At 27.4% G+C, this 12,436-nt stretch overlaps 2 long non-coding RNA genes across 3 annotated transcripts; both read left to right on the forward strand.

Moving 5' to 3' along the window:
• Positions 1–566: 566 nt before the first annotated feature.
• On the forward strand, positions 567–2,481 carry LOC107885363. The gene is made up of 3 exons (XR_001680414.2): positions 567–924; positions 1,161–1,263; positions 2,368–2,481. It is a non-coding gene; the product is annotated as an uncharacterized LOC107885363 (long non-coding RNA).
• Positions 2,482–3,005: 524 nt separating this feature from the next.
• LOC100570246 lies at positions 3,006–5,935 on the forward strand. Of its 2 annotated transcripts, XR_511228.3 has the most exons (5): positions 3,006–3,135; positions 3,261–3,363; positions 3,837–4,048; positions 4,117–4,228; positions 5,830–5,935. It is a non-coding gene; the product is annotated as an uncharacterized LOC100570246 (long non-coding RNA). The 2 variants fall into 2 exon arrangements; XR_001680413.2 differs by lacking the exon at positions 5,830–5,935 and having other exon boundaries at positions 4,117–4,305.
• The last annotated feature ends 6,501 nt before the right edge of the window (positions 5,936–12,436 follow it).

The following is a 12,436-nucleotide window of genomic DNA, read 5'->3' on the forward strand; positions in this document are numbered from 1 at the left end:
TTAGCGCGCTATAAAAAACTAGTAGCGTCTCGACCACTGGAAATTGTTCACTAATTATAACCTCCTTGCATGACGCGTAAACATTTTTATTTCATGAAATGGTTTTCGTAGAATAATCTGATATTTGCATAGTACATTTGCCGTAATCAACTTTTTTTATTCTTATTTTATTATAATAAAATGATTATTATTTATACTGAAATAGTGAACTCTATACCACGGGCCTTACAAAACATAAACTTTTGCCTATATCTAATATAATTACTGGGTAAAATACTGAATAGCATTGTATATATAAGCCCCCCTTGAGAATAGCCATAGGCACTTCAATATACCATCTTAATACCTAAAACAGTAATACTACCGTATAAGTTTAAAGTGTAAGGTTTATGCATAAATAAAAAATGCAATTCAAATGTTTTGCCGCGCATTTATTTTCTGATTAATCTTTACTTCAAGACTATTTTGTGCGAATGAATTTTTGTTCCAAAAGTGAGTTATGACCTCAACTCGGTCACAGGGTAACCGCTTTATAACCACTCTTATCACTCCAGTAGAACTGGGGTATCGTCAATACTCCTATTTTCCTATTCGTTTTCTTGTGTTTCGTCGTTTTGAATGTTTTGATACTCATGGTTCTTTCAACTATTTGTACTTATTTAAACCTATTACGGTGATTACACAATTTTTTACTCCCGTGTTATGATTTTGTGCTCTGTCAAAATCCCCGGTGCTTACCTTCTGGGTCTGAGTCTCCGGAGCAAAAGGCCACCGGTCCGCGTAATTATAACGACTTTATGTGGAATCTCACGAAAGAAACGGTCGGCAAAAAGTTGGAGAAGTGTGAGCCTTACAGATTATGTCTCAAATATTCTGTGATCGAGGAACACACACTGAAGAATTAGGTAACACTGTCTTTTGCAGGTGTGTATACAGTATAGGTACAGTAGGTAGGTACTGTGTATTGTAGAAAACAACTTAGGTATTACCATCACTCGCTAAATTAAACAGACACTGTAGATGTTTAGACACTTCGATATCGTACATAAATAAAATACATACACTAAACAAATTTAAGCTGTTAACAATGTTATGTTATGTTGTTAACCGCAATACACAAAATAAAATATTTATCTAACTTTTATTATTATTTGTTTCAGAGCTCTTGGACAAAAGTCTCGGTGATTTGACTGAATCACTTCACTTAATCTTCATGGTCGAGCTCGGCTGATTCATTGCTCAATAGTTCATAACTGATCAAAGGTAACGTGATAATAAATTTAAATAATTATAATAAATAGAAAATAGAAAAAATAGTCCGAATGTGAATTTTTATAGAGAAGTTATAGTATTGCCTAATACCTATATGTTTAATGCTATTTTCTTACTGATATGCATTAAATTTGATTAAATTACTATGTTTCAAAAATCTTGTATCTTCAATGAATACAAAAAAAATTTGAATGAATAGATAAGAAATTAAGAAATATACCTTTATTCATTGCATTCAATTTTATTTCATTTTAATGTCTTCATACAAGATAATTTTATATTTTTATTAATTTATTAAAGGTACAGTAATCCCTCGTTATCCGCGTTTTTTTTATCCGCGGTTGAGTCCACGATAACAAATTATTAATGCGATTGAGATAACGTTTTACCGTTATTACCCGAACAGTAGAAATTTATTTTTTACAATTGTAGATAATTGTTGTTATATTGTTATAGGTATAACACATATACATTATACATACATATATATACTTATGGGTCTATGATAACTACTGATCTCATTATCCGCGGTTTTGTTATCCACGCAGGTTTGCTGGAACGTAACTTTCGCGGATAACGAGGGATTACTGTACCATACAAATTTAAATTTATTGAATCCCATTAATGTGTTGCATATTTTAGCTTAGGTTGCTAATGATCTATATTTAAGAGTTAAGAATATTGAATCAAAATGTATTTCATGGCCTCAGATATCATAAATGCATCTCATTGGCTTTAGAATGGAAAATTTACAAAAAAAAATATGACAGATAGGTATGCAAGTTCTTTTTTTTACATACAATTCACAAACATTGATTAACTATAATTGAACTTTATATATAGCAGCACATAATTTATAATACTTATTTTAGTGTCTCATAGTAATTTTATCACATGACACAAAAAAAAAAAACAAAAATGAATTAGTAGGAAAAACTACATGTCCTTTTTTGGAAAAATTTCCATTATTATATTACTTAAAATAACAAATTTAAAAAAAGATAAGTTTGTACAATATAGTTTTAATTTAAGGTACTTAATTCTTTTTTTTTTTTTAATAATTAGATTGTACATTATCATATTTATGTTTTTCAGGGGAAAAAGCTAGAATGACACATATAGACACAATAGACGAGTTACATAAAAAGAAGAAATTACCAATTGTTAGACATAAAAAAAAAAAATTACTAAAAATGTTTTTGGTCATCATTATAGGTAAGTAACAATAATTTTTATCTCTTATATAACCATTGAATACTTTCATTTACAAATTTTCTTGTACTAGAAATTTTAGTAAAGTATCAATGTTTGCTTATGCCGATGGAAGTTAATGAGTTGTAGTTATGTCGGCAAATTTGTTAGAATATGATTGGACCAAATTTACTCAAAGGTAAGAATAATTAAAGTTGTTTTGTTTTTGATTGAATCATTTTATATTTTAGGATTTGGTTGAGTCCAAAATTTCCATTGAAAGAGGAGGATAATAAGTCAGATGGTAATTCTAAGACTGATTTCAAAGAAGATATTTTACGATATTTGCATTCTTTTAGAGAACTATCATTAATTCCATGGACAGAAAAAATTGAAAAAGTTGATTTCAGTCAAGCAAAGTAAGAACATATTAAAAATCATAGTTGGAACTAAAAATAATAAAATCTTTTTGTTGTGTAGTATGTTTTTCGTACCTAGTGTTCCAGGGAAGCACAAAGAACCACTGTGGGGTCATTATATTTAAAAATATTTTGAAAAAACAGTGCTTGTCTACAATTTCGTGTACCATCAGAATGGCCAATTATTGCTCAATATTGTTCTTTTGGGTCTTTGGGCACCACAGACGAAGAAAGGTTGAAATCAGAGTTTATCGTAAGTCTATCCGCTTCTACCTATTGTGGTGATACTGATACAGACAATGATCCTATTCCCTTTAACTTGGTTAGATGAAAATAATTTTATCATTTAACCTCTAAATAATGAATTATACTTTATAGATCTACCTATCCAAGAACAATGTTTTCAATAGTTGGAATGGAGCTTTAGATGGTATCTGTTTGCCTCACATTAAAATCAATTGTGGCTTAAAAACTACATGTGGTAAGTATTTTATGATATTAACTTGAAAATTTAAACCTGTTTACACATATACCACATTTATATGCATCAGTTAATGCGTATTAAATTAATCCGGGAGTCGGGTACATATGAACACATTATTTTTAATTCGTAAAACTAATGTGCATTTATTATTTAATTCGATTCGTCAAATCGAATTAACTCTTACTCCGGGAATAAGAAATGCATGTAAACGCTTTAATGCAAATTAATTTTTTCGCAGGGATTTTGAAAAAAAATTTTATAATTGTTTTGGTCATGGAATACAAAGTATAATAAAACATGTATTGAAGAACATTTGCATTAACTTAAAATTTTACCCGACCTCTTGATATTTTAGGTGCATATAAACCCGCTCCCAAATGCGCATTAATTCAATTAGCATTAAATCAATGCCAATTAACTGCTGCATATAAGCGTGGTAATAGTTTCCATGTTGATACATTGTTTTACAGCTTGTTGAAATGTTATGAACGAAAGCGATCATAGGTCATGCCTCATATAAAAACCTATTGCAAATTTCATCATGTTTTACAGAAGTGTCTTGGTTTTGTTGACTATCGCTAATTTATCAAAAGCTGCTTGGTGCAGAAAACTTGAATCAGGCGAACAGAGTAACATCATAATAGCACACGAGGCTGCAGTTTTTTTCTTGCCTCAATTATTGGTAGTTATATATTTTTTAATCTGTTGTTAATCTATTGTTCTAAACAGTATTTATTTATTTTTTGGTAGATTGGACTAGATACATTTCCTATTGATGAAACCGAACCAAGTAAATTCCTGTATTTTACTTTACCTTTACCTATTTGCTGAATACTCAGACACTGATCAACCTTGGACTATAGTGGGTAGATTATGAATTAAATTTAACATTTGCTTGTAATAAAATAACATAGGTATACCTACTTTTTAAAATTAATAGACTCATTTTTTTATGTTTTAATTTACCTTGTGATGTTAAAATATTTTTTAAAATTTTATATTCACTTAAGACCAAATTTTCAATAGAATATTATGATTTATAGATATTTTTCTTTAATTATTTGTAATTTAAAAATACAACAGTTTCCTAAATACTGTATACTTTTGTTTGATTTTATTTAATTCATTAACAATATTATACTACTATTTAATATTTCAATACTTGTTAATAATAGTTAATTATTAATTAATATCAAAAATATAATGTTTTACTCAAATGCAATCAATTTATTTGGTGGAAAATGATAAATTGTATATGTATATGAAAAAGGAGCACAAGTTTGTGATTGAAAATAATAATTTATCAAGTTAACATTCACTAAAAAAAAGCTTACTAAGCCTCCGATACAATCTTTGAAAAGGACATAACATTATTAGTTCTCTTAAGCTAATAAAGTTCTAAAATAATCAGTTTTCCTTAAATATAACACGACTGTATCATCATCCGCCCCAGTTGAAAGTAGCGGTTCCCAAATATTGACAAGTAAAAAAGTTACTTTAAAGTATGTATTACAAAAAAATATTTTTTTTTTTTATCTAGATAAAAAGTACTTATCTCATCCCAACACTGAGTGTAGCCAAGTGTGTACACAAAAAAAAATTCAGAAGAGATGATAGTTTTTGTGGTGGGGGGAGGTCATAGTCTATATTATATATAAAAAAATTACAGTATTATTAATTTTCGAGAGAAGGGTTTGAATCCCTTACCCACCAACCCGTATTGTTCGACTAGTCAACTTTTTAATAATAATTGGGTAAAAAATGCTATTTATTTAAAAGTAACCTATTTAAAGGTTAATTTCTAAGCATATTCGCTAAAACATATATTTCAAACTTCAGTATTTAAAAATAAATATCTAAAACTAAAATACATTGAACATCTGAGATTCTGAAATGTGCGGTTTTATTTTTATATTTTTTTTACTTATAAAATATTTATTTAAATTGTTATATTTAATCAATTAATATTTATTTGATTTGATTAAGTAATAATAATAATGATGATTATAACTAGGGCTGTGAATTTATAGGAAAGTGCATTTTTTTTTAGTAATTATAAAACTTAGCTTTGTAAGTACAACATTTGAATTATGTAACTACAAATCCATCTATGAAACTTTTATTTTGCATATTTTTGCATTTTTTGACGTTTTAAATTTTTTAGGTCATATTTTGCGTTTTTAGTTCATTTTCTAGTATTTTTAATCAAATTCCGTCAATTGACTTATTTGAAAAAAATTTTTTTTTATTTTACATATTATGTCAAATTTATATCCTATTAAATTATATTTTACACAAGTCACAAGCTATATACGGGTTAGGTAAAGATAGCGATTCGATAAAATAAGGCAATTGCTAGACAACTAGATAACCGGGAAGACGCTATAGAAATAAATATCTTAAAGTTTGTTTTATTGTTTTAATAAAATAAATACAAAAATAAATTTTTTAAAAATGTTTCAGGTGAATAGCATTAACTTAATGCAAATGTAAATTCAAATTCAATCAACATTTTTATTATTATTTTTTAATAAATAAACACTTTTTTGTACTAATGTTTAATATCCTGTACCTAATATTAATATAAATGTAAAAATTAAATTGAAAACCATTTTAAATTCCTTTTTTTTTGCATTTTACTCATTTTACTCGTTTCATCAACAGAAAAAAATATGTATGAGCTGCCTATGAATTCTCGAATATTTTGTAAAACGTCTGTGTAACATTGATTTAAAAAGTTTTTTCTTAATGTACTTTCATCTGGTATAATATAACACATTATGTTTTTTTGTGTAATTTTCCAAAAAAGATTTAAAGTTTTTATTTTGTATTTTATGTAAAGATATGTTTGAAGAAATTAATGTATTATAAAATTCTTTGAAAAATTGTAATTGATTTTCTATGGATGTTGATGCTTCATGAACAAAGGTTTGTTTAGAAGAATATTTGTTTAAACATTTTTCATGCAAAAATGATTTTGCATGTTGATCAATTTGAAATTTTTTACTGCTTTTACTGGTTTTTTACAATGCTGACAGAAAACTGTTGTATTATTTAATATTTTGAAAACCTCACCAGAAATATTGTATGGCTCAATCCATTTTCTAATTGATGCTAGTTTTGAATTTTGAATTTTGAGCATTTTAACTATTTAAAAATTAATTGGTAAATTACAAAATAATAATTATCGATAAAACACGTACTCTCAACACTCACTTGTGTACAGCGTAATTCTTACTAACAATAATTGTCTTGGATAAATTTAGCAGTGGTTGTAATATATGTTGTACTTGTACATATTATGTTGTTTCGGGCATTTTATCAACAAGATTAGATAATATAGGTAAGGCCATGTCTCCACTATAAAACCCGTACAACCAACATAATATGTTATATTATTCCATATTATGGAACTATTTTTAGCGTCCGAATATTCTTTGAGACGTAAAATATTGGATATTATATAAACGTACCTATGATCTGTGTTTTTTTGCTCAATACCTTTTTAAATTGTTAGGTATATATTTGTACGGCTTTTGTTAAAATATGCAAAAATATGCAGAACATGTATTAACGTCAGAATATGCAAAAATATGCAGTATAAAATTTTGATATTTAATCAGTATTGATTTGTGGACACTCATTGACTGCATGTATATGATGTTGAAAATAGCAACATGCATTTTATGCAAAATCCGGTCTTTAATTATACCTTTATAGAGTTTTTATAATTATAGAAGCTGGAATATGCATATTTTGAATAATGCTCAATATTTATTCTTTTTCAAACGTATTTTTCTACTACTATTAAAAGTAAAATAAAAACTCAAGCTTTGATCCGACATGCAAAAACTTCTCATTTTTCAGATGGAAAAAAATGACCAAAATCTGACATATCTACGAGGCGTGAGAGTTTTTCCTGTAGCATTTTTGTTCATCAAAATTGTGCTTCGATAAATAGTCATCGAAGTCAATCATTTGACTTGTGCATGCGTGTGCGTAATTATCTTTATCTACGCGTGTAATTATAGCTCATTCACACTAATATCGATTTAAATACTCACACACATGCAAGGTTCCGCGCGAGGTCGATACAACATGTGAATTGAATTGCCTAAATTTTACTCCTTAATAAATTAAGGCAATTAATTTATTAACTATAAACATGTAATACATAAATTTAAACAAATTTCTGTGCGAATTAGAATTTTTTATCGTTTCTCTTAGAGTTATAGCTCTCTTCATCATTTTGGCCGAAAAGCATATTATGTTTAGAGTAGATCACGATTTTAGACAAAGTGGTTGGAAAACGCCTCTACATTTTTGATTTTTGAAGCCTAAAGTGTTTCTTTTGTCTTTATCTTACACCATATCCGGGGTAAAAATACAAGGTACTTGTATCACACCGCATAAACCAAGTAAGCTGTGGGCAAGACGTGGTTGCCTATAATAAGCAACGGCAGTTTTGTATATGAATTACCCAGGTTCTTTTACGTAATAAATGTGTTTAGTCGTTTACCTATTATTAAAACAATTAAGTATTTAAAAATACACGTTTATCAGAAACAATTTATGATAATAATTTACGACGTATAATATTAGGCAGATAGATACTTTAATAAAATAAAAATAATTATATAAAAGAACTAACATATGCAACTTATGCACACAATATTGGATAGATACCTGTGACCACCCCATTTTTATGTGTCTTCATGCGATTTTTATCATTAAGTATTTGAATTTTAAGTGTCTCGTCATTTATATTTTATTGTAATTGTAGGTAAACATTGAACAAACTCACATATACTATCTAATATGATGGATTTTTGATAACAAATGGAGTTATCTTGTTCTTGCATAGATCCCTTCAAGTTTCAGGTGCTTATGAACGTAATTGTTTTAATTATTTGAAATATAATACTCAACATTAATGTTTATCAAAAAACTTTATGGCGTTCCCGCAATCAATTTTGTAAAAAAATTGTTGATAAATGTAAAAGTGAAATCGATTCAGATTTAATTTTATAATCGGTTGGTATACCGTAAATAGGAGCCGTAATTTGCATGTATTAGTTTTATATGAAACGACATGTGCACAATCTGTTGCGTCAATCCTCTTACTTTCAAAATGCGATTTCGACCCACTGAGACGACAGAGAAATCCAAATATTCTGGATTTTGTGTATACATTTCAATCAAGATGAAGGAAAGGATATGCTTTTCAACTTGTTACAAAGGACGTAGCCATTTTTCTCCAAAAAATAATAAAATAGTTAATACAAATCATTTATGCATAACAAAAAAAAAAATGTTATTATGTTGAATACAAAAAAAATGATAAAATAGTTAATACGACTGGTATATAATGTCCGTTTTTAAGGCCATGTATTGTAAACATTTGGTTAAAATATTGGGCACTGTATGTAAATATACCATCGCAATAAATAATTTCAGATTCACATAAAAATTTTAAGTTTTGGTAACAAGAAAATATTAACACATTTTTACCACTATCATTAACAAGTAAAAATTGTTCTTCGGAAGTAGTCTTAATGTCCATATTATTGATTGCTAAATGTATCTCTTCAATATTTTTTGGCAGGTTCGGCAGCAAAGATTGCCGGGCTGCATAAATATTTTTCATAAATATTGTTCTACAGAGCTTTGTCCTATTTCCTTAAGTATTACTTTTTTTGGGCGTGAGAATAAATCGTCAATTGCTTTTCGTTTACATGTGTTATTTACTATATTTTGTCGATTTATTTTTTTTGGTGATGGCAAATGATTTGGATGTATATTTTTGTGTAATTCATCGGCTATTATTTCATCAGTCTTATTAGTGTATATAACTGCTTAACAAGTAGTCAAACGACATCACCAACGTGATAATCCAGATTTTAACTCATATGCTAAAAAATATTTGTAACCATCACGAATTAACAAACGTTTTCCACGAGAACTTTCAATAAACGTCGCTTTTTCAGACATGTTTAAATTAAAATAAATATAATATGAAACACAAGAACAATAAAGACATCCAACACTATAGACACTATAGTCGACGTACGGTTTGCTACTAAAAATATAGTCTTATTGATACGAGTATATGGTATACATTCATGTGTCTGTCTCACTCAAGGTGTGTAATCATAATAATAAGTGACAACTGATACACAATATAACGTATATAAGTATATACGTATGTGCCGGAATGTTATATTATGTGCGTATCTTTATTAGTCTTAATCGATAGCTGATATAGATAGCCAGAGTGTAATCATCAACCGATAAGCGCAAAATGTGATCCTAGCTTTACTCTATATTTATAAGACGGAAAGTAATAGTACAACACTGGCTAAAATAATGGAGGAAAATAGACAAAATTACAGTCTAAAATAATTTGGAGGAAAAACGGTATCTCGTTTTTGGAGGAAAATGGACCCGCCCGTTACAAAACCTCAACAGGATTCCCAATTCGCGGTATTCTGCAAAAATTACGAGTCATCCACTTGAAATATTAAATTAATAAAAATTAAAATACATAAAAAATGATTATTTAACCAAACCGAATAATTTAGATGTATTCTATTGGGATATGGCATGAACAAACTAAAAACTAATACATTAATGCAATTATTTTTTATTTTATTACCTAACTAACAATGTATTAATATAAAATTAATTTAATTTTACTCGAAAACAAATTGACTACTTACTTAATTTTAACTTTTAGTGTCTGACTCAAAAGTTATGACAAAGAAGATTGGCAAGTTGGACATAGTTATTTTATTAAATTAAATTATAGATTTAATTGCAAAATTTGTTTCATCAATTATTAACATTATAATATATTGTATCTACACACAGTTTAAACTTTAAATGTAATTTATTCTGTTATTGTTATTATTACATACCTAATTATAATGTATGTTGGAATAAATTTATTTAAATCAAACCACAAAATTGTGTTTACGTTATTAAATGTAAATTATAATAATATATAGATTATGTAAAAAAAAAAAATGGTTGTGTTTCTCATTGAAAGTGTTTATAAATTTAATTAAATTTTTTTAATAATTACATAATTTAAATACTGAATGACCAATATAGGTTACTCGAGTAGCTAACTTAGGTACTTATCAACACTAATATTTAAAACAGTATGTGTAGCAGTACATACCTACTGACATTCATAAAGCCGTCGATGAACAGTTCTGTACTTATAATTTATATAACACTACAATTAATTTATTAAAAAAAACCACCAATATAGGCTATACTCATAGCAACTGATTTAAATAATAATTATAGGTAGATACATACAAACGTTGTCGATGAACAATTCTGTACCCATAGTAGGTTAGGGGCATTACTGCACAATTTGTGTGCTTAATTAAATATTGAACGGCCGATTTGGGCAACTCATACCTATATATCAACACTAGAGATGTAAGCTTAAACATTTTCAATTGAAAATTTTTTTTATCATTGAAAATTTCTGAAAATTTCAACTTTCTTTGAAAATTTGTTTTTTTTTGTACTTTTCTTAAATTAATTAACTTTTAAGTTTAAATATATTTAAATACTTTATAAAATTACTGTTTCATTTTTATTTACATTGTAACAAGTATAACGTCAGAGTCAAACAAAACACTTATAATAAAAAAAAATATAATTTGGGTAAAATTGAGGAAGTGACTCAAACAATAAATTACCTACCTCCGTTAAAAATTGAAAGATCAATAATTGTAACAAAACGATTGTACACTCATAATTTATACTGAAGTAAAAATACAACATTTTTAATAAAAGATAAAAATGCACATATTTTATTACTGAGTTAAATATTATATATTGATAAAGGTATATAATATAATATTATATATATTTAATGATTGTATTTACCATATTATGTTCATTAGAATAATACCAACATTATATTAAAATGGGTAAATGGTAATAAAAGTACATTTTAGATTCTGAGTGGAACGATGAATGTATTGATTTTACAATGATGTGTGTTTTTTTTTTTATTTTTTTATTTATTTTTTTATTTACTTTTTTTATTTTTTTTTGTGTCTGTCATCACCTTTTAGGACAGTAAAACTGCTTCGATTTTCTTCAACAGTAACTTTTATGATTGGAAAGTGAATCTAGTTGGTACTTTGGGGGGTCAAAAGTAAAAATTTCCCAGTAGTTTTCAAAAGTGACGTGAAAAACAAAAGAAAAATTAAGGAAAAACGGGAATTTTTACGCAAAATCGATTTTTAACAAAATCGATTTTGGTTTTTGGTGTAACTCTAAAACAAATGACCGTAGATATATGAAATTTTCACAGGTTGTTTATATTTGAATTTTCTATACACGGTAAAATTTTGAAAATATTTTGATTTATTTTACAATGATTATTTTGTGTTTTCCTCTGTTGTCTGTGTTCAATATATTGCCTATTAAAATTGCAGAAGTTCTTTGATCAACTATGATTAAGTACTTTTTTTAAAGCTGTAAAATCTAGAACCGGAAGCAGAACCCTTGAATTAAGATTTCAAAAAACCTGAATCGGAATCAGAACCACGAAACATCGAAAATTAGATCTTAATATTTTTCTCAAATCGAGAGGAGGTCATTCCTCCTAGCTATTATGACACTGGTTATTATACAATTGAAAATAAATTGTTATGTATAAAATAATCTGTTTGGAATGTTCAATATAAATTGTTTTACTGTGTATTATTCTATACTTAAAAATAAACAAGAAGTGTATGTTGGGGAGAGCTCCCCCTATAAGTCCCCCACATGACGTTTACTTAGCAGATTTTCTACCCTCTACTCTTAACACAGATAAAAATCATAATAATATCAGCTCATTGTTGAGTGTTGAACACAACTACTGATTATCAGGATATTGACCGGAAACATTGCTGTCGAGTTTAAGGGGCTTAATATAGGCAATTAAAGCAAAATATTGAAATGTTTAGTAATTAAAGGGCATTAAAAGTCATAATGTCGTGGTATTGCAATTTTTATCAATGCTAAGTTATACATTATTTTAAAAAATTTAAACAAT

This window comes from Acyrthosiphon pisum, chromosome X (assembly GCF_005508785.2).
Source record: "Acyrthosiphon pisum isolate AL4f chromosome X, pea_aphid_22Mar2018_4r6ur, whole genome shotgun sequence".
In the NCBI taxonomy this organism is placed as follows: Eukaryota; Metazoa; Arthropoda; class Insecta; order Hemiptera; family Aphididae; genus Acyrthosiphon; species Acyrthosiphon pisum.